At 39.8% G+C, this 19,810-nt stretch overlaps 1 long non-coding RNA gene across 1 annotated transcript; it reads right to left on the bottom strand.

The window, feature by feature from the left end:
- Positions 1-2,326: 2,326 nt before the first annotated feature.
- LOC309634018 lies at positions 2,327-19,048 on the bottom strand. Its single transcript, XR_014247817.1, has 2 exons — positions 16,187-19,048; positions 2,327-10,005 (listed from the first exon to the last, which is right to left on the bottom strand). It is a non-coding gene; the product is annotated as an uncharacterized lncRNA (long non-coding RNA).
- Positions 19,049-19,810: the final 762 nt, after the last annotated feature.

Raw genomic sequence — 19,810 nt, 5'->3', positions numbered from 1 at the left:
CCATCTTTTGTCTAGATTCCTGCAGCAGCCCCCAGTGATTTTCTTCCTTGGGTCTTGCTGCCCTCCAACCTGTTCTTCACATCACAACCAGGGTAATCTTTTGAAAATGTTACGTGATGGCCCCCCAATGGATAGGAAGTTCAAGACAAAACTCCTTGTTATGTTCCGGAAGGCCTTTCATGATACAACTCCTGCCTACTTCTCTTTTCACATCATCCCTTATTCCAGGCAATTCAGCCACAGATGCCAGACTAGCCAAGTCCCTCCTAGGTCTGCCTTTTTCATGCAGTGCTCCTTCTACCTGGACCGTTTTCCTCCTGACCCCCCACCTAATGAGCCTCTTCTTGTCCATTCAGGTCTCACATTAAATATAACCATATTGAGAAAATCCTTCCAGGAATTCCCTGGCGGTCCAGTGGTTAAGACTCTGTGCTTCCACTGCAGGGGGCACAGGTTCGATCCCTGCTCAGGGAACTAAGATCCCACAAGCCGCAAGGTGTGGCCCAAAAAAAAAAAAGAGAAGAAAAGAAAAACTCTTGGCACAGAAAATCCTTCCATACTGCATTATGTACACACTCTTCCTGCAAGAATATTCTTTTTCCACCTTAGCAATTATCACATTTTGTCGTCATTGCTCGTTAAATCGTCTGTATCCCTCAGCAGACTATAAGGTCCACGGAGGCAGATATTTCCCTTGTTTTGTGAAATATCCCCAGCATCACAGAGTAGGCACTTGATAAATATTTGTTAAATTGTAAAATAAAATGAGATGTGATTGTAGTAGGTGATTTTAGAATGTAGATTGATTCGCTAAGCTACTGGAAAGTCTATAATGTCTACTGCTTTTCTTTTTTATATGCTTATTGGTTCTCTCTTAAAAATAGTAGAGTTATAGAATTAAAGAGGATCTTAGTAATCATCCTGCACTAATTCACTTCACTTGACAGATTAGGAAGAGGGAGCTCAGAGGGACTTAAGTAACTTACACAAACCACGGAGCTACTCACGGTGGTCTAATTGGACGGAGCTCAGAGCTCCTGACTTTCAGTGCAGAGCAACCTCCTCTTCACCATGAGAGCAGCACTTCTAACAGACTAGTGTAGTGCGATTTTTATTTTATAATATTTTGCCTTTTTAAAAAATTTATTTATTGATTGATTTATGGCTGCGTTGGGTCTCCGTTGCTGCGTGCAGGCTTTCTCTAGTTGCGGTGAGCGGGGGCTGCTCTTTGTTGTGGTGCACGGGCTTCTCTCATTGCGGTGGCTTCCCTTGTTGCAGGGCACGGGCTCTAGGCACACGGGCTTCAAGAGTTGCAGCATGCGGGCTCAGTAGTTGTGGCTCTCGGGTTCTAGAGCGCCAGCTCCGTAGTTGTGGTGCACGGGCTTATTTGCTCCGCGGCATGTGGGATCTTCCTGGACTAGGGCTTGAACTCGTGTCCCCTGCACTGGCAGGCAGACTCTTAACCACTGTGCCACCAGGGAAGTCCCTGTAGTGCGATTTTTATTTTAATTCAAAGGAAGCTTATCGCCGATAGCCTCACATGTTTTCCTTCTTAAGATGTACTTGCCGATCCTGTACATCTCAGTGGATTCTGACAGTTTTTCAGGATGCAAATCTCCCTGGTCTGTAGATGCCTAAGTATCCTGTAGAGTCTGTCCTCTATGCCGTTGGCCCACGGAGAACCAGAAGTTACACATTTGATTCCCTTGTTCCACCGTTTCTCCTTGGAAGGGTAATTACTGAGTAGATGCCATCTGGACTTGATCTGAGGAACACTCGTGTTGTATAAAAGAAGTAACAGACTTCTGTTTAACTCTTTGTATGAACTACTCTTCTCTCTTCCCTCTGTGAGACTTACTGACTGATGCCCAGTATGAGATAGGAGCTTAAAAAGATAACTGCTTCTATAAAAACAAGTTGAAGTTTGGAAAAGACTGGGTAGGAGTAACTTTCTAAAAAGAATTATAATAGAATTGGGTATGGGTGAGAAAACAAATATTGGGGAAAATTTTTAGTTAATAGAAAATAGTTTTTAGGGACTTCCCTCATGGCTCAGTGGTTAAGAATCCGCCTGCCAGTGCAGGGGACAGAGGTTCAACCCCTGGTCCAGGAAGATCCCACATGCCACAGAGCAACTAAACCCATGCGCCACAACTACTGAGCCTGTGCTGTAGAGCCCGCAATTCACAACTACTGAAGTCTGCACACCTAGAGCCTGCGCACCGCAACAAAGAGAAGCCCACGCTGTCTGCAACTAGAGAAAGCCTGCGCACAGCAACAAAGACCCAACACAGCCAAAAATAAATAAATTTTTTTTAAAAAAGTAAAAAAAAAAGGAGTTTTTATATGAAAATTTTTAATTTATTAAAATAATTTTTAAATTAAGGAAACCAAAAATGGAACCTGTCGACCAAAGCATTATGAAACTTAAATTAATTGACCTATTCTGCACGTAAATGTCTTCAAGTGTTCATTTTAAATAAAACGTTCAGTGTATCTTTTCATTATGGTTCCTGCTTTAAACGGATTATTTCAGTTAACTGAATTACCTACTCTTCTGCCTTTTGTAGGTGGACGTGTTATATGCAGCTGAATCTTGCATGTGGTTATAATTTTGCTTTTGAATCGAATTTAAGCTTCTCAAGGGCTAGGAGTGGACCTACATATTTCATTTCCTGTAGATCTTACCATGGGGCCTAACTCTGCATATGCCTCCGATGATGGGGTTTTATTTCCCTAACCAACTAGTCTTTCTCACTCTGGGTCAACATTATTATTTTGTTTTCATCTTTACTCCTTCCTTCTTCCTAACTCACAGACATTGTTCCTTCTGAAAAGGAGAGAGAGAAAGGGGATATAAGGAGAGCATCCGCCAACCTCCCTCGGGGGCTTGCCATGTATTTGATACTAAAAAAGAAACTAAAAAGGAAGTGAAAGACAAGTTAAAAATATATTTAAAACAGATGTTTGTGCTTAAATTAAAAAATTCCAAATGCCACCCTTTGACCCAGCAGGTCTACTTCTAGAAGCCTATCCTATGGAAATAATTAAACACATGCAAAAAAGATTTAGCTCTACCATGTTCATCTCAGCCTTGTTTATAATGGGGGAGAATTAGGAACAACTTGAATTTTCAACCTTCAATTTTCAAGGACTTAATGTATAAATACAATGGAGTTCCATTATTTTTAAAAATGCGTTTAGTGACATATAAAGGTAGTTATAATTTATTAATTGAAAAACAAGCTATAAAATGTGTACATCCCATTTTTGTAAGAGACAAATATGCAAAAATGACTAGGAGGATATACATAAAGATTATATGATGGTAATGAAATAATTTTTTTCTCACTTATGCTTTAAACTTGTTTACAAAAAACTTCTGTAAAGTTATTTTTAAATTAAAATCTACTCCCAGTGAAATAGTTCCTATTAATGTCATTGTTGGATATGACTTTTTTCTTCAGAAGTAATTGATTGTAAATAAATATGTTAATAGTTGAGGTCTTAGGAAAAGGAAAACATCTCCTCTACTTTTCTGCCTTAATACCACTTTTCTTCCTAGCTGCAGTGGGTTCCAAATCAGTAGTTCTGTTAAGCTGGAGTTTTGTGAGAGGGGAGGAGGTGAGTGGGTTTTATTTCTAGTTTACTAATTCTCTTTATCACCTTGGGACATTTACTTTTCGGCTTTTTGTCCAGTAACCCTCTCTGTAAAATGGGGAGAATTCCCTCCTCGTTACTACCCCAGCAGAGGGATTGAAGACACCAGTGGCTTCCACCCCTGGCCTGGAACATGGCCAGTCTCTGCCACAAAGCCATGATACACATAATAAGTACTAACTTAACAGTAATTCATTGATTATGTAATAAGTAATAATTCACCTGGCCACCCAGGGTAACTCATCACTCTCACCCTAACTACTGTGAACATTTACTAAATTGTCAAGTTGATTCTGAACCATTACTTATTCATTAATTCAACAAATACCTGAAAAATGGCAACTAGGATTCAAATCCCGGCTCTCCCATTTAACTCTGTGAACTTGGGGAAGGAAGTTAATTTCTCTGGGCCTCAGTTTCCTCCTTTATAAAATGAATAGTATAATACATTGTTGTTGTAAGGATTAAATGAGATACAAAATGTGTAACGCCCAGTACGTAGTAAACTCTCATGTGTGCCAAATGCTGGGATTCACGTTCGTTCATTCAACAAACATTTATTGAGTGTTTAGTACAGGTCAGACAACGTTTCAGGTGTCTGGGTTACATCAGTGAACAAAACAGATTTGCCTGTTATCATGGAGTTTACATTTCAGCAGACTGAAAGATTAATTCAGTGTAGTCCAATCCATGGTTATTGATAATAATACACTATTATTACTATTCGTGTATTATGTGCCAGCCACTGTGCAAGTGATTTTCATATATAATCTTATTTTCTCATTCACCCTGTAAGGTAGGGATTTTTATTGTTACTTGAGAGTGTGGAAACTGAGCCTCTGAAAAGTTATGTACATACAACTGGCAAGTGAGTGGAGGGGCTGGTATTTAGACCAGGTTGTCTGGCTTCACCACCACACCTTCCTACCTTCACTTGGTGAGTCATTGGTGGTTGTCATTTTTGCTTACAGTTCTTTCTTTTTTTTTAAATTAATTTTTATTGTAGTATAGTTGCTTTACAATGTTGTGTTAGTTTCTACTGTACAGCAAAATGAATCAGCTATACGTATACATACATCCCCTCTTTTTTGGATTTCCTTCCCATTTAGGTCACTGCAGTGCATTAAGTAGAGTTCCCTGTGCTATACAGTAGGTTCTGATTAGTTGTCTATTTTATACATAGTATAGTATCATAGTGTATAGCATTTTATACATAGTATCATAGTATCATAGTGTATACTATTTTATACACAGTTATCATAGTGTATATGTGTATATGAGGCAATCTCCCAATTCCTCCCACCCCCTGCCCCGCTTTCCCCCTTGGTATCCATTCATTTGTTCTCAACATCTGTGTCTCTTTTTCTGCTTTGCAAATAAGATCATCTATGCTTACAGTTCTTTCTTGACGTCCTTGCCAACACTTTTTGCTCTGCGGTAGGAGCTGTGAGAGAAAGAAATTTGAGTTTTCCTCATTTGTATTAAAATACTTAATTATCTCTGCAGGAAATGATCAGAGAAGGAATATATGACAGCTCTGCTTAGAGTGTTTTTTTTTCAATCAATTAGAAATCGCAGTTGACTCCCATCCATGTTTAGGAAAGAGGTCTCAGAGGGAGGAGTCGAGGTGCAGCCTTGAGGCAGGAGCGTAGCTGGGGATGGGGAGCCTCCCAGTGGAATGGCCTTGATGCTGGTCATCCTACCAGGCTAAGGTGAAGGCAACAGAATTGGTGCCTCCTGTGTCTCCTGGTGTTGCATCGTCTTCATCTTCTGGCTCAGAGTCTTTAGGAAAGATACCGCTGCTCCACCTCTAAAGATCCCTCTTCCTTTGCTGTTCTGCAATTGCCCAACGACCTGGAATGTTCATGTCCTCCAAAGTCATGCTGAATAATACTGCTAGAGTTTAAGAAAGTATTGTTATGAAGTATTTCAAGTATTCAGAAAAGCGCAAAGAATATCATGTACTCACAATTTAGTTTTGCCAAATATTAACATTTTGCCTTTCTGCTCCAGTTCCTTTTTTTAAATAAAAATATAGATGTAGCTGAAACTCCCCTGTCTACCTCTTCCCAGTTTCACTCCCCTCCCTCCCTCCCTTCCAGAGGCCACCACTGTCCTGAATTATCATTACAATGCGTGCTTTCATCCTGTCACTTGCTGCCTGTAAGTGCATGGATAAGCACCTTTACACACGGTGCTCTGAGGCACATTCTTGTACCCGTGTCCTTGTACACGTGTGCAGGAGTGTCTCTAGGATGTTGCTGGCCATCGTGAATGTGCACTGACATGGCCACATTTCTCTCCAGGATGGTTGTACCAATTGATGGTGTGTATAACAGCTTCTCCTTCTCCACGGCCTTAGTCGTGCTTACTGCTGTCTAACTTTTAAAATTTATTGCTAATCTGATGAATGTGAAATGGTGTCTCACAATTGTTTGTATTTTCCTGATTACTATTGAGATTGAGCATCTTTTCATGTGTTCATTGGCCATTTGTGTTTCCTCTTTGTTGAATTGTCTGTTCAACATTCTTTGCTTTTGCATCTGTTGTGTTGTCGTTTTTCTCACTGGTTGAAGTAGTTCATTGTGTGTTCTGTCTACTCAACCTTTACCAGTCACTCACCGTGCAGAGGTCTTCTCCAAGTCCCTTGCTTGTCTCTTACTTTGTTTATGGCGTATTTTGATGTACAGACAAGTTTAATTTTAAGGTAGTCAACTATTTTGCAATTTTTATTATTCGTGCTTTCCAGTCTTATTTTTTTAAAAAAATTCCCAACTTCAAAATCACGTGTATATTTTCCTCTATTTTCTTTCTAAAATTTTCTAAAAATTTGATTTTCACATTAAGCAGGGGATCCATCTAGAATTAATTCTGTGATTGCTGTAAGGTAGGGATCCATTTTTCTTTTTCTTCCACATAGATAATCAACTGGTCCAGCCCCCTTACTGTATAGTCTTTTCTTTCTCCACTGGTTTGGTTATGTCTGTCTGATACCAAGTTTCCATAGAGTCAGGGATTTGCCTGGGGCTTCTTTGGTCGATCTAGTTCTCTATTCCTGGGCTAATATCACACTGTCTAAATACTGTAACTTTTCATGTATGTCTTGATGTCTCATAGGGAGAGGTGACCTCCCTTGTTTTTCTTTTTTCAAAATTATTTTTTGTTATTCTTAGTTCTTCCATATGGATTTTAGAATCAGCTTATCTAGTACTTTAAAAACACTAATCAATACTTGATCTTGAGCTTTCCTGGGCTTCATCTAGACCACCATGCTTCTGTTTGCTTTAAACACTGTAACAGTATCCCTCCTAGTAAACTTTCACAACAGTTTCTCATTGCTATGTTCACAGGTCAGTTAGCACAGGTTACTTTTTTCTTTTTAAACATAATTGTGAAAAAATATATATAACGAAATTTGCCATCTTAACCGTTGTGTGTGACTCAGCACTAAATACATAATGTTGTGCATGCATCACCATTATGGCAAAACTCTGTAATCATTAAGCAATAATTTCCTATTCCTCCCTTCCACCAGCCCCTGGCAACTACCATTCTACTTTCTGTCTGTATGAATTTGCCTTTTTTAGGTTTCTCATAAAAGTATAATCATACAATGTTGTCCTTTTGTGTCTGGCTTCTTTCACTTAGTATGATGTTTTCAAGGTTCATTCATGTTGTAGCATGTATCAGAACTTCATTCTTTTTTTTTTTTTATAAATTTTTTTAATAAATTTATTTTATTTATTTTTGGCTGTGTTGGGTCTTCGTTTCTGTGTGAGGGCTTTCTCCAGTTGCGGCGAGTGGGGGCCACTCTTCATCGCGGTGCGCGGGCCTCTCACTGTCGCGGCCTCTCCCATTGCGGAGCACAGGCTCCAGACGCGCAGGCTCAGTAGTTGTGGCTCACCGGCTTAGTTGCTCCGCGGCATGTGGGATCTTCCCAGACCAGGGCTCGAACCCGTGTCCCCTGCATTGGCAGGCAGACTCTTAACTGCCGCCCCACCAGGGAAGCCCCTTCATTCCTTTTTAAGGATGAATCATATTCCATTATATGGATACTCCACATTTTGTTTATCCATTCATCTCATGTTGGACATTTGGGCTATTTCCCCCTTTTGACTATTGTGAATGATGCTACAATAAACATAGGTGTACAAGTATTTGTTTAATTCTTGTTTTCATTTCTGTTGGGTATTTATATAGGAGTAGAATTGCTGGGTTATGTGGTAATTCTATGTTTAACTTCTTGAGGAATTGCCAAGCTGTTTTTCACAGCTGATGCACCACTTTATATCCCCACCAGCAATGTCTGAGGGTTCCAATTTCTCTATATCCTCTCCAACACCTGTTATTTCCATATTTTTTATTATAGCCATCCTAGTGGGTGTGAAGTGGCATCTCACTGTGGTTTGATTTGCATTTCCCTAATAATTAATGATGTTGAGCATCTTTTCATGTGCTTATTGGCTATTTTTTAATCTTCTTTAGAGAAATGTCTGTCCAAGTCCTTTGCTCCTCTCCTCCTTGCCCCTGCTTTTAGAGCAGTTTTAAGTTTACAGCAAAACTGAGTGGAAAGTACAGAGAATTTCCATATAACCCCCCCCAACAATGCACAACCTCTCCCACAGTCAACAACCCACACCGGAGAGGTACATGTATTACAGTCGATAAACCTATATTGACAAATCATTATCACCCAAAGTCTATAGTTTACATTAGGGTTCATTGTTGGTATACACTCTGTGGGTTTTGACAAATGTCTGATGACATGTATCCACCATTATAGTAGTACATAGAATAGTTCGCTGCCCTAAAAATCTTCTGTGCTCCACCTACTTATTCCTCCCTCCCCTTTAATTCCCCCCTTTGCTCATTTTAAAATCATGTTGTTTGTTTTTGTGTTGTTGAGCTTTAGGAGTTCTTTATGTATTCTGTATTTCAGACTCTTATTGTATATATGATTTGCAAATATTTTCTCCCATTTTGTGTGTTGTCTTTTCACTCTCTTGATAGTGTCCTTTGGTGCACAGAAAATTTTAATTTTCATGAAGTCCCTTTTGTCTATTTCTTCTTGTGTTGTCTGTGCTTTTGGTGTCATGTTTAAGAAACCATTGCCAAATCCAAGGCTATGCAAATTTGTCCTTAGATTTTCTTCTAAGAATTTTATAGTATTAGCTCTTAAATTTAGGTCTTTGATTCATTTTGAGTTAATTTTTGTATATGGTATAAGGCAAGGGTCGACTTCATTCTTTTGCATGTGGATATTTAGTTTTCCTAGTACAATTTATTGAAGAGATTGTTCTTTCCCTGTTGATTGGTCTTGGCACCCTTGTCGAAATCAATTGACCATAGATGTGAAGGTTTATTTTTGAACTGTAAATTTTATTCCATTGCACTATATGTCTGTTCTTATGCCAGTACCACAGTTTTGATTACTGTAGCTTTTTAATAAGTTTTGAAATCAGGCAGCGTGAGTCCTCCAACTTTGTTCTTCTTTTGCAAGATTATTTTGGCTATTCTGGGTCCCTTGAAATACCGTATGAACTTCAGTATGGATTTTTCATTTCTGCAAAAAACACCTTGGGATTTTTATAGAGATAGCCTTGACTCTGTATGTCAATGTGGGTAGTATTGTCATCTTAACAACATTAACTCTTTCAATCTGTGAACATGGGATGTCTTTTCATTTATTTAGACTTTCTTTACTTTCTTTCAGCAATGTTATATTTTTCACTTATCACATTTATGTTGGTTGTTTGCTGATAGTAGGAAGATAGTAGCATATCTCTAGAATACAAATAAGAGGCTTGAGATGTAGAGTCTTATAAATTTTACCTATAAATCGAGAAAGCAACATAGTAATTATTTTTAATATCAGAATTGGTTTCCCTAGTCATGATCTTTTAGGATCTTTGAATAAGGAAAAAAAAAGATAGAAATGGCTGGGTTACAGATTCTCCAGAGATTTTGTTGACCTCATCATGCTTAGTAGGTCACAATGAGATTAGTTTACCCTATGTTGAATTTGACTCAAAAAAAAAAAAAAATTCAGGAAGAGTTTATTGTTGAATCCATGTTCAAAATGGCAATACCTTTTCTAATTCCATCTTCTATCATCATATTCACATTACAGTCTATATCATATAATAATTCAGGGCAGAATACTTTAAGTGTTTGACTTTCTGAATTCCTCTCTTCTTTCGGACCCTAATTTAGTCATAATCCTTCAAACATTCAAATTTACGGGCACATGCCACATACCCCTCCCCCCCCATCAAGTTCAACAATATGCTGGGAAGATTACTTAAGTTACTCAAATTTTACTAAAAAATTCAGGGAATTAACATTCTCAAATTTTCTGTCTCTTTTTTTTTTTTTACCTTTATTTTTATTTTTATTTTTTTTTAAACATCTTTACTGGAGTATAATTGCTTTACAATGGTGTGTTAGTTTCTGCTTTATAACAAAGTGAATCAGTTATACATATCTTCCCATATCTCTTCCCTCTTGCATCTCCCTCCCTCCCACCCTCCCTATCCCACCCCTCTAGGTGGTCACAAAGCACCGAGCTCATCTCCCTGTGCTATGCGGCTGCTTCCCACTAGCTATCTATTTTACATTTGGTAGTGTATATGTGTCTATGCCACTCTCTCACCCTGTCACATCTTACCCCTCCCCCTCCCCATATCCTCAAGTCCATTCTCTAGTAGGTCTGTGTCTTTATTCCCGTCTTGCCACTAGGTTCTTCATGACCTTTATTTTCCCTTAAATTCCATATATATGTGTTAGCATACTGTATTTGCTTTTCTCTTTCTGACTTACTTCACTCTGTATGACAGACTCTAACTCCATCCACCTCACTACAAATATCTCCATTTCATTTCTTTTTATGGCTGAGTAATATTCCATTGTATATATGTGCCACATCTTCTTTATCCATTCATCTGTTGATGGACACTTAGGTTGCTTCCATGTCCTGGCTATTGTAAATAGAGCTGCAATGAACATTTTGGTACATGACTCTTTTTGAATTATGGTTTTCTCAGGGTATATGCCCAGTAGTGGGATTGCTGGGTCGTATGGTAATTCTATTAGTTTTTTAAGGAACCTCCGTACTGTTCTCCATAGTGGCTGTATCAATTTACATTCCCACCAACAGTGCAAGAAGGTTCCCTTTTCTCCACACCCTCTCCAGCATTTATTGTTTGTAGATTTTTTGATGATGGCCATTCTGACCGGTGTGAGATGATATCTCATTGTAGTTTTGATTTGCATTTCTCTAATGATTAATGATGTTGAGCATTCTTTCATGTGCCTGTTGGCAATCTGTATATCTTCTTTGGAGAAATGTCTATTTAGATCTTCTGCCCATTTTTGGATTGGGTTGTTTTTTTTTTTGTTATTGAGCTGCATGAGCTGCTTGTAAATCTTGGAGATTAATCCTTTGTCAGTTGCTTCATTTGCAAACATTTTCTCCCATTCTGAGGGTTGTCTTTTCGTCTTGTTTATGGTTTCCTTTGCTGTGCAAAAGCTTTTGTTTCATTAGGTCCCATTTGTTTATTTGTGTTTTTATTTCCATTTCTCTAGGAGCTGGGTCAAAAAGGATCTTGCTGTGATTTATGTCATAGAGTGTTCTGCCTGTGTTTTCCTCTAAGAGTTTGATAGTGTCTGGCCTTACACTTAGGTCTTTAATCCATTTTGAGTTTATTTTTGTGTATGGTGTCAGGGAGTGTTCTAATTTCATACTTTTACATGTATCTGTCCAATTTTCCCAGCACCACTTATTGAAGAGGCTGTCTTTTCTCCACTGTATATGCTTGCCTCCTTTATCAAAGATAAGGTGACCATATGTGCATGGGTTTATCTCTGGGCTTTCTATCCTGTTCCATTGATCAATATTTCAGTTTTTGTGCCAGTACCAAACTGTCTTGATTACTGTAGCTTTGTAATATAGTCTGAAGTCAGGGAGCCTGATTTCTCCAGCTCCATTTTTCGTTCTCAATATTGCTTTGGCTATTCGGGGTCTTTTGTGTTTCCATACAAATTGTGCAATTTTTTGTTCTAGTTCTGTGAAAAATGCCAGTGGTAGTTTGATAGGGATTGCATTGAATCTGTAGATTGCTTTGGGTAGTAGAGTCATTTTCACAATGTTGATTCTTCCAATCCAAGAACATGGTATATCTCTCCATCTATTTGTATCATCTTTAATTTCTTTCATCAGTGTCTTATAATTTTCTGCATACAGGTCTTTTGTCTCCTTAGGTAGGTTTATTCCTAGATATTTTATTCTTTTTGTTGCAATGGTAAACGGGAGTGTTTTCTTAATTTCACTTTCAGATTTTTCGTCATTAGTGTATAGAAATGCAAGGGATTTCTGTGCATTAATTTTGTATCCTGCTACTTTACCAAATTCATTGATTAGCTCTAGTAGTTTTCTGGTAGCATCTTTAGGATTCTCTATGTATAGTATCATGCCATCTGCAAACAGTGACAGCTTTACTTCTTCTTTTCTGATTTGGATTCCTTTTATTTCTTTTTCTTCTCTGATTGCTGTGGCTAACACTTCCAACACTATGTTGAATAATAGTGGTGAGAGTGGGCAACCTTGTCTTGTTCCTGATCTTAGTGGAAATGGTTTCAGTTTTTCACCATTGAGGACAATGTTGGCTGTGGGTTTGTCATATATGGCCTTTATTATGTTGAGGAAAGTTCCCTCTACGCCTACTTTCTGCAGGGCTTTTATCATAAATGGGTGTTGAATTTTGTCGAAAGCTTTCTCTGCATCTATTGAGATGATCATATGGTTTTTCTCCTTCAATTTGTTAATATGATGTATCATGTTGATTGATTTGCATATATGGAAGAATCCTTGCATTCCTGGAATAAACCCCACTTGATCATGGTGTATGATCCTGTTTGCTAGTATCTTGTTGAGGATTTTTGCATCTATGTTCATCAGTGATATTGGCCTGTAGTTTTCTTTCTTTGTGACATCTTTGCCTGGTTTTGGTATCAGGGTGATGGTGGCCTCGTAGAATGAGTTTGGGAGTGTTCCTCCCTCTGCAATATTTTGGAAGAGTTTGAGAAGGATAGGTGTTAGCTCTTCTCTAAATGTTTGATAGAATTCGCCTGTGAAGCCATCTGGTCCTGGGCTTTTGTTTGTTGGAAGATTTTTAATCACAGTTTCAATTTCAGTGCTTGTGATTGGTCTGTTCATATTTTCTATTTCTTCCTAGTTCAGTCTCGGCAGTTTGTGCATTTCTAAGAATCTGTCCATTTCTTCCAGGTTGTCCATTTTATTGGCATAGAGTTGCTTGTAGTAGTCTCTCATGATCGTTTGTATTTCTGCAGTGTCAGTGGTTACTTCTCCTTTTTCATTTCTAATTCTATTGATTTGAGTCTTCTCCCTTTTTCTCTTGATGAGTCTGGCTAATGGTTTATCAATTTTGTTTATCTTCTCAAAGAACCAGCTTTTAGTTTTATTGATCTTCGCTATTGTCTCCTTCATTTCTTTTTCATTTATTTCTGATCCGATCTTTATGATTTCTTTCCTTCTGCTAGCTTTGGGGTTTTTTTGTTCTTCTTTCTCTAATTGCTTTAGGTGCAAGGTTAGGTTGTTTATTCGAGATGTTTCCTGTCTCTTGAGGTAGGCTTGTATTGCTATAAACTTCCCTCTTAGCACTGCTTTTGCTGTGTCCCATAGGTTTTGGGTCGTCGTGTTTTCATTGTCATTTGTTTCTAGGTACTTTTTGATTTCCCCTTTGATTTCTTCAGTGATCTCTTGGCTGTTTAGTAGTGTATTGTTTAGCCTTCATGTGTTTGTATTTTTTACAGATCTTTTCCTGTAATTGATATCTAGTCTCATAGCATTGTGGTCGGAAAAGATACTTGATACGATTTCAATTTTCTTAAATTTACCAAGGCTTGCTTTGTGACCCAAGATATGATCTATCCTGGAGAATGTTCCATGAGCACTTGAGAAAAATGTGTATTCTGTTGTTTTTGGGTGTAATGTCCTATAAATATCAATTAAGTCCATCTTGTTTAATGTATCATTTAAAGCTTGTGTTTCCTTATTTATTTTCATTTTGGATGATCTGTCCATTGGTGAAAGTGGGGTGTTAAAGTCCCCTACTATGATTGTGTTGCTGTCGATTTCCCCTTTTATGGCTCTTAGTATTTGCCTTATGTATTGAGGTGCTCCTATGTTGGGTGCATAAATATTTACAATTGTTATACCTTCCTCTTGGATCGATCCCTTGATCATTATATAGTGTCCTTCTTTATCTCTTGTAATAGTCTTTATTTTAAAGTCTATTTTGTCTGATATGAGAATTGCTACTCCAGCTTTTTTTTGATTTCCATTTGCATGGAATATCTTTTTCCATCCCCTCACTTTCAGTCTGTATGTGTCTCTAGGTCTGAAGTGGGTCTCTTGTAGACAGCATATATATGGGTCTTGTTTTTGTATCCATTCAGCCAGCCTGTGTCTTTTGGTGGGAGCATTTAATCCATTTACATTCAAGGTAATTATCGATATGTATGTTCCTATTCCCATTTTCTTAAATGTTTTGGGTTTGTTATTGTAGGTGTTTTCCTTCTCTTGTGTTTCTTGCCTAGAGAAGTTCCTTTAGCATTTGTTGTAAAGCTGGTTTGGTGGTGCTGAACTCTCTCAGCTTTTGCTTGTCTGTAAAGTTTTTAATTTCTCCATCAAATCTGAATGAGATCCTTGCTGGGTAGAGTAATCTTGGTTGTAGGTTTTTCTCCTTCATCACTTTAAGTATATCCTGCCACTCCCTTCTGGCGTGCAGAGTTTCTGCTGAAAGATCAGATGTTAACCTTATGGGGATTCCCTTGTATGTTATTTGTTGTTTTTCCCTTGCTGCCTTTAATATGTTTTCCTTATATTTAATTTTTGACAGTTTGATTAATATGTGTCTTGGCGTGTTTCTCCTTGGGTTTATCCTGTATGGGACTCTCTGTGCTTCCAGGACTTGATTAACTATTTCCTTTCCCATATTAGGGAAGTTTTCAACTATAATCTCTTCAAATATTTTCTCAGTCCCTTTCTTTTTCTCTTCTTCTTCTGGGACCCCTATAATTCGAATGTTGGTGCGTTTAATGTTGTCCCAGAGGTCTCTGAGACTGTCCTCAGTTCTTTTCATTCTTTTTCTTTATCCTGCTCTGTAGTAGTTATTTCCACCATTTTATCTTCCAGGTCACTTATCCTTTCTTCTGCCTCAGTTATTCTGCTATTGATCCCATCTAGAGTATTTTTAATTTCATTTATTGTGTTTTTCATCGTTGCTTGGTTCCTCTTTAGTTCTTCTATGTCCTTGTTAAATGTTTCTTGCATTTTGTCTATTCTATTTCCAAGATTTTGGATCATCCTTACTATCATTATTCTGAATTCTTTTTCAGGTAGACTACCTATTTCCTCTTCATTTGTTAGGTCTGGTGTGTTTTGACCCTGCTCCTTCATCTGCTGTGTGTTTTTCTGTCTTCTCATTTTGCTTATCTTACTGTGTTTGGGGTCTCCTTTTCACTGGCTGCAGGTTCGTAGTTCCCGTTGTTTTTGGTATCTGTCCCCAGTGGCTAAGGTTGGTTCAGTGGGTTGTGTAGGCTTCCTGGTGGAGGGAACTAGTGCCTGTGTTCTGGTGGATGAGGCTGGATCTTGTCTTTCTGGTGGGCACAGCCACGTCTGGTGGTGTGTTTTGGGGTGTCTGTAGCCTTATTATGATTTTAGGCAGCCTCTCTGCTAATGGATGGGGCTGTGTTCCTGTCTTGCTAGTTGTTTGGCATAGGGTGTCCAGCACTGTAGCTTGCTGGTCGTTGAGTGAAGCTGGGTCTTGATGTTGAGATGGAGATCTCTGAGAGATTTTTGCCGTTTGGTATTACATGGAGCTGGGAGGTCTCTTGTGGACCAGTGTCCTGAAGTTGGCTCTCCCACCTCAGAGTCACAGCCCTGATGCCTGGCTGTAGCACCAAGAGCCTTTCATCCACATGGCTATTTATTTGTATTTAACCTAGAGAAATCAGGGCATGTCTTTCACGAGGTTGTTATTCTTTTAGGTGTAGGTTTTCTTTAGAGAATGCTGAAATCTCTGCCCAGACTCAGTAAAATGCTCCATCACTTGCATTATTAAGCACACAAATTTCTGGAGGCTGGAAGTTCAAGAGGTACGTGCTGGCAGGTTTGGTTTCTTCTGAGGCCTCTCTTCTTGCCTTGCGGATGGCCACTCTCTTGCTAAATCATCACATGGTCCTCCCTCTGTGCTTGCACACCCTTGGTTTCTCTCAGTGTGTCCAAATTTCCTGTTCCTGATGCTGTTGGTATCTTGTAATGAATCACATAGAAGCAATTCTCCTTTCAGGTAAAGCTGCAGAAAAATGACTGAATCACAGCTGTTTCTTCATTATCTCCTTTTTCTACTTTTCTTCTTTTTCTGAATCACTTTTCCCAGCCTCTAAACCCCGTGCTGCTGGGCACAGAGCAGGAGACCTGAGCGAACCCTCCTCTCCAGCCAGCCTCAAATTTTCTGTCTCTTTAAATACAGAGTCTGGCTGTACTCTGTCCCAAGGAAGAATGACTCCATACCTTTTCCTTTAGATAATGGTCTGCCTCAAAACAGTGCTTAATAAGGAAAACAGAGAACAATTATTTAATCAGTTCTTTCAGGCTTAGAGGAAAAAAATGGCATATCTTTGGGAGCCAAAGCAAGATGGGAAGAGGGATGCAGATTTAGCCTCCTGGCCCTCTGCACTCCACTTGCATTTGTATATTGACCTTTGTAAGGTTAGCACGAGTCCTCTAATATTAGCAGCATATATTGAAGTCCCTTAGCATCTTGGCATTTAACAATCTGTCACCTGATTTAATCTTCACAATATGTCTGCAAGACAAATACTATTATGCCTGTTTTATAAGAAACTCAGCCTCAGAGGGACTGGATAACTTGCCATGGTCATGCAGAGAGTAAGTGACAGGGCTGTATTCAAACCAGAGCTGTCTAACCCATGCGCTCGTCTTGTCATTTTCCTAGTCTTGACTTCATTAATCTTATCTTTTGGGACTAAAAATCCTTCTCTCTTCAATAGGTATTTGGCAAAAAAGGACCTAGGCATCATAGTTCTCTTTCTACTATGTACAAAATGATTCAAAATGGGGTCATAATGGGGTTCGGAACCAGGACAGCTGTAGATGGAGGGAAAGGGACTAAGTGGAGAGTTGCTATTGCCCAGAAACAATAGGAGTTGGTTGGCCAGAGTGGGTGGGCAGGAGTAGGGGGTGTCAAGGTGAGTCAGGATGCAGGCTCATTGAGAACCACATTGCCTTTTTACGTAATAAATGTACTCATTTCAGAGAAGCACCTGCCATTAAAAATGGCATTTTCTCTGAGGCATTCTAGACCCTTGTCGTTTATAATCAGAAGGCCGGGACACATAACAGTTTGGATTTTGCTAAGGTGGAACAATCTTGAATTGTGTGTGCCCGAAGGGTGGTGTATAGGAGGGAAGCTGTTGGCTCTGAGAGCACCGAGCCTCTTCAACTCGCTGCAGCTTTGCTGCATAAGAACTTAAACATGTGACTCCCGTAAAGGTCTGAAATGACATTTACATTTTTCAGTTTTACTTTGTTCCTTTTTATTGGAGTGTAGTAGCCCTCTCTTACTTTGCTTATTTATTTTGGTCTGTTTGGCACTCCACTCCCTGCGTTCTGAGAACCGCTGCTCCTCCACTTCAACCACGTGATTCAGCTGGAGCTGCCATGTTCTTACAGCTGATTGGCCCAGGACAGACACCTGACCTTCACTGGCCAATCAAAGACTCTTCTCAGGAGTTTTGAACTTAAAACCAGAAAAAGCTTGAGGAATTCCTTGTCAGTGGTGGTTCTTGAACTCTTAATGGTCACGTTCCCTGCCATGTGGGGAAGGCAATGAAAATGGCTTGCAGTGGGACGCGTAAGTGAGAGACGGGCACAGTCCTGATGTTGTATGGGTCCTGGGTCTTGTTTTTAGGGAAGCTTACTGCATCTCTGTCTTCCTAGATTTGGTTGTTCAACCATTCCTTGAATTCTGTCCTCCAGGACACTCCCGTTTCTGTCATTTGGGTTTCTATGATTTAGTCAAAAGAGTCCTGCCTAAAGGTGGGGGAGTTTTGGGCAATAGAGCTGTTCCCAAGTTTGGGACTCAGGAAGGCTTTAGGATAGATTCCTTGCAAATATCAAGGTCTACTATGTTTTTTTCCAAGCGTTGAGGGTTTGCGTCTAACTTTACTGACGGTCATTTAAATAAAACTGTTTGTTAAATGGTGAGAAACAGCCTCAGCTACGCCCAAACCTACTCAAGTAATTTGAATGTTAGCTTACTTTTCCCAGGACTACTAAGGACCTGAGAAAAAAATTGACCAAGTTTCAAAATGTATTTGTTAAGTTTCTGAGATGAATAGGACCATCATCAGCGTTTGGGTTTAGAAAGTGGAGGGAGGAAAGTGGTTTGACTTGCAGGATATCGAGTTTCAAACCCCAGGAGAGGAAGACAGTGGGAAGGCGCTGGCTATCAGCTGGAGAGCTCACGACTAATGGAGACATCTCTTTTTTTTTTTATAATTTATTTTTATTTTTGGCTGTGTTGGGTCTTCGTTTCTGTGCGAGGGCTTTCTCTAGTTGTGGCAAGCGGGGGCCACTCTTCATCGCGGTGCGCGGGCCTCTCACTGTCACGGCCTCTCTTGTTGCGGAGCACAGGCTCCAGACGCGCAGGCTCAGTAGTTGTGGCTCACGGGCCTAGATACTCCGTGGCATGTGGGATCTTCCTAGACCAGGACTCGAACTCATGTCCCGTGCATTGGCAGGCAGACTCTCAACCACTGCGCCACCACGGAAGCCCGAGACATCTCTTTAATGACTGCACTTTCCTGCCCTGGAACTGTGGACAGTTCCACTCTGCCCAGCCTGACTAGGTAGGTCACACTGACCTACTGTCAGGTGACACCTTCAGCACTATAGGAGGTTTTAAAAAATTATAGTATTCTTACACTTATTGTTTACAGCTATAAAATTCTTATGCTGCCCATCTCAATTTCCTTTATCTTTCAGAGGTTCAGGACTACATAAGAATAGTGGTTTGGTTTTTAATATATACATCTCTCACATTGTATGTAATAGTTTTTGGTTTTTAAGAGTAATCTATACTCATTAAAAAAAAAATGGGAATGCACATCAAAGCATAAAGAGCAGGAAAAAAAAAATCGCCCGTGATGACACAACTTGAAGCTGGCCGCATTCATGTCTGGGCAGATTTCTCGGTGGTATCTTGGGGGAGTATTTTCCAAGCTTGACTTGGCAACCGGCCAGGTATCTGTCCCAACTCTTTGACCTCCTGCATTTCACTCCTCTCTTAATAGAAGTTTGCTTAATTGACCCTGCCCTCCCCCTTCTGCCCTCCCATAGTAAAAATTAAAGCCAGCTGCTGGAGGATTCTGGTAACTGGTGAGGATGGCGAGTCATGAGCATCCTGGCCAGCAGCAGAGGTGGGGAGGAGTGGGCTCTGGGCCGTGGTGAAGGAGAGGCACCTGGCAGGGAGGCATTTCAGCTGGGCAGAGGCTCAGAAGCCCTGGGACGTGATGGCACTTGTACAAACAGCGCAATGCGGCCGGCGCACAAGCTGTGTGCTCTCTGCTCTCTCAGTTTCCCAGCTGTTCGCAGAGCTGCCCAAAGCTTAAGTCGAAACTCCACCCAGGGCCAGGAGGATTCCTGCGGAAACCAGCTTCCTCCTCATTCTGCTCTGCCTTGTTGGGGGATGTTTTTTCATTATTCTCTTCTTAATTGTTAATAGGAAGACATTCACGTGGTTCAGAATATATCTGTGCATTTTAGACGGCAAGTCTTACTCCTGCCCTGAGACATTCCAGCCACTTTTCACCTTCCTATAACTCACTGCAGGTAATCAGCTTTTAGTTTTGTGTGTATTCATCCAGACTTTACTTATGAATATTAAAGCAAATACAAATATATTCTGTTTTCCCATTTTCCCCTTCTTGTAAACAGAAGGATGCATTGTAGACACATTTTCTGTACCTTGCTGGGATTTTTTCCCCCCACTTATCTTGGAGACTTTTAAAAGTATCTGTGCATTGAAAGCTTCCTCATGCATTT

This window comes from Balaenoptera borealis, assembly GCF_965194805.1.
Source record: "Balaenoptera borealis genome assembly, chromosome: 8".
Classification (NCBI taxonomy): domain Eukaryota; kingdom Metazoa; phylum Chordata; class Mammalia; order Artiodactyla; family Balaenopteridae; genus Balaenoptera; species Balaenoptera borealis.
The sequence above is the reverse complement of the archived record's forward strand: the minus strand, read 5'-3'. Positions and strand labels throughout refer to the sequence as shown.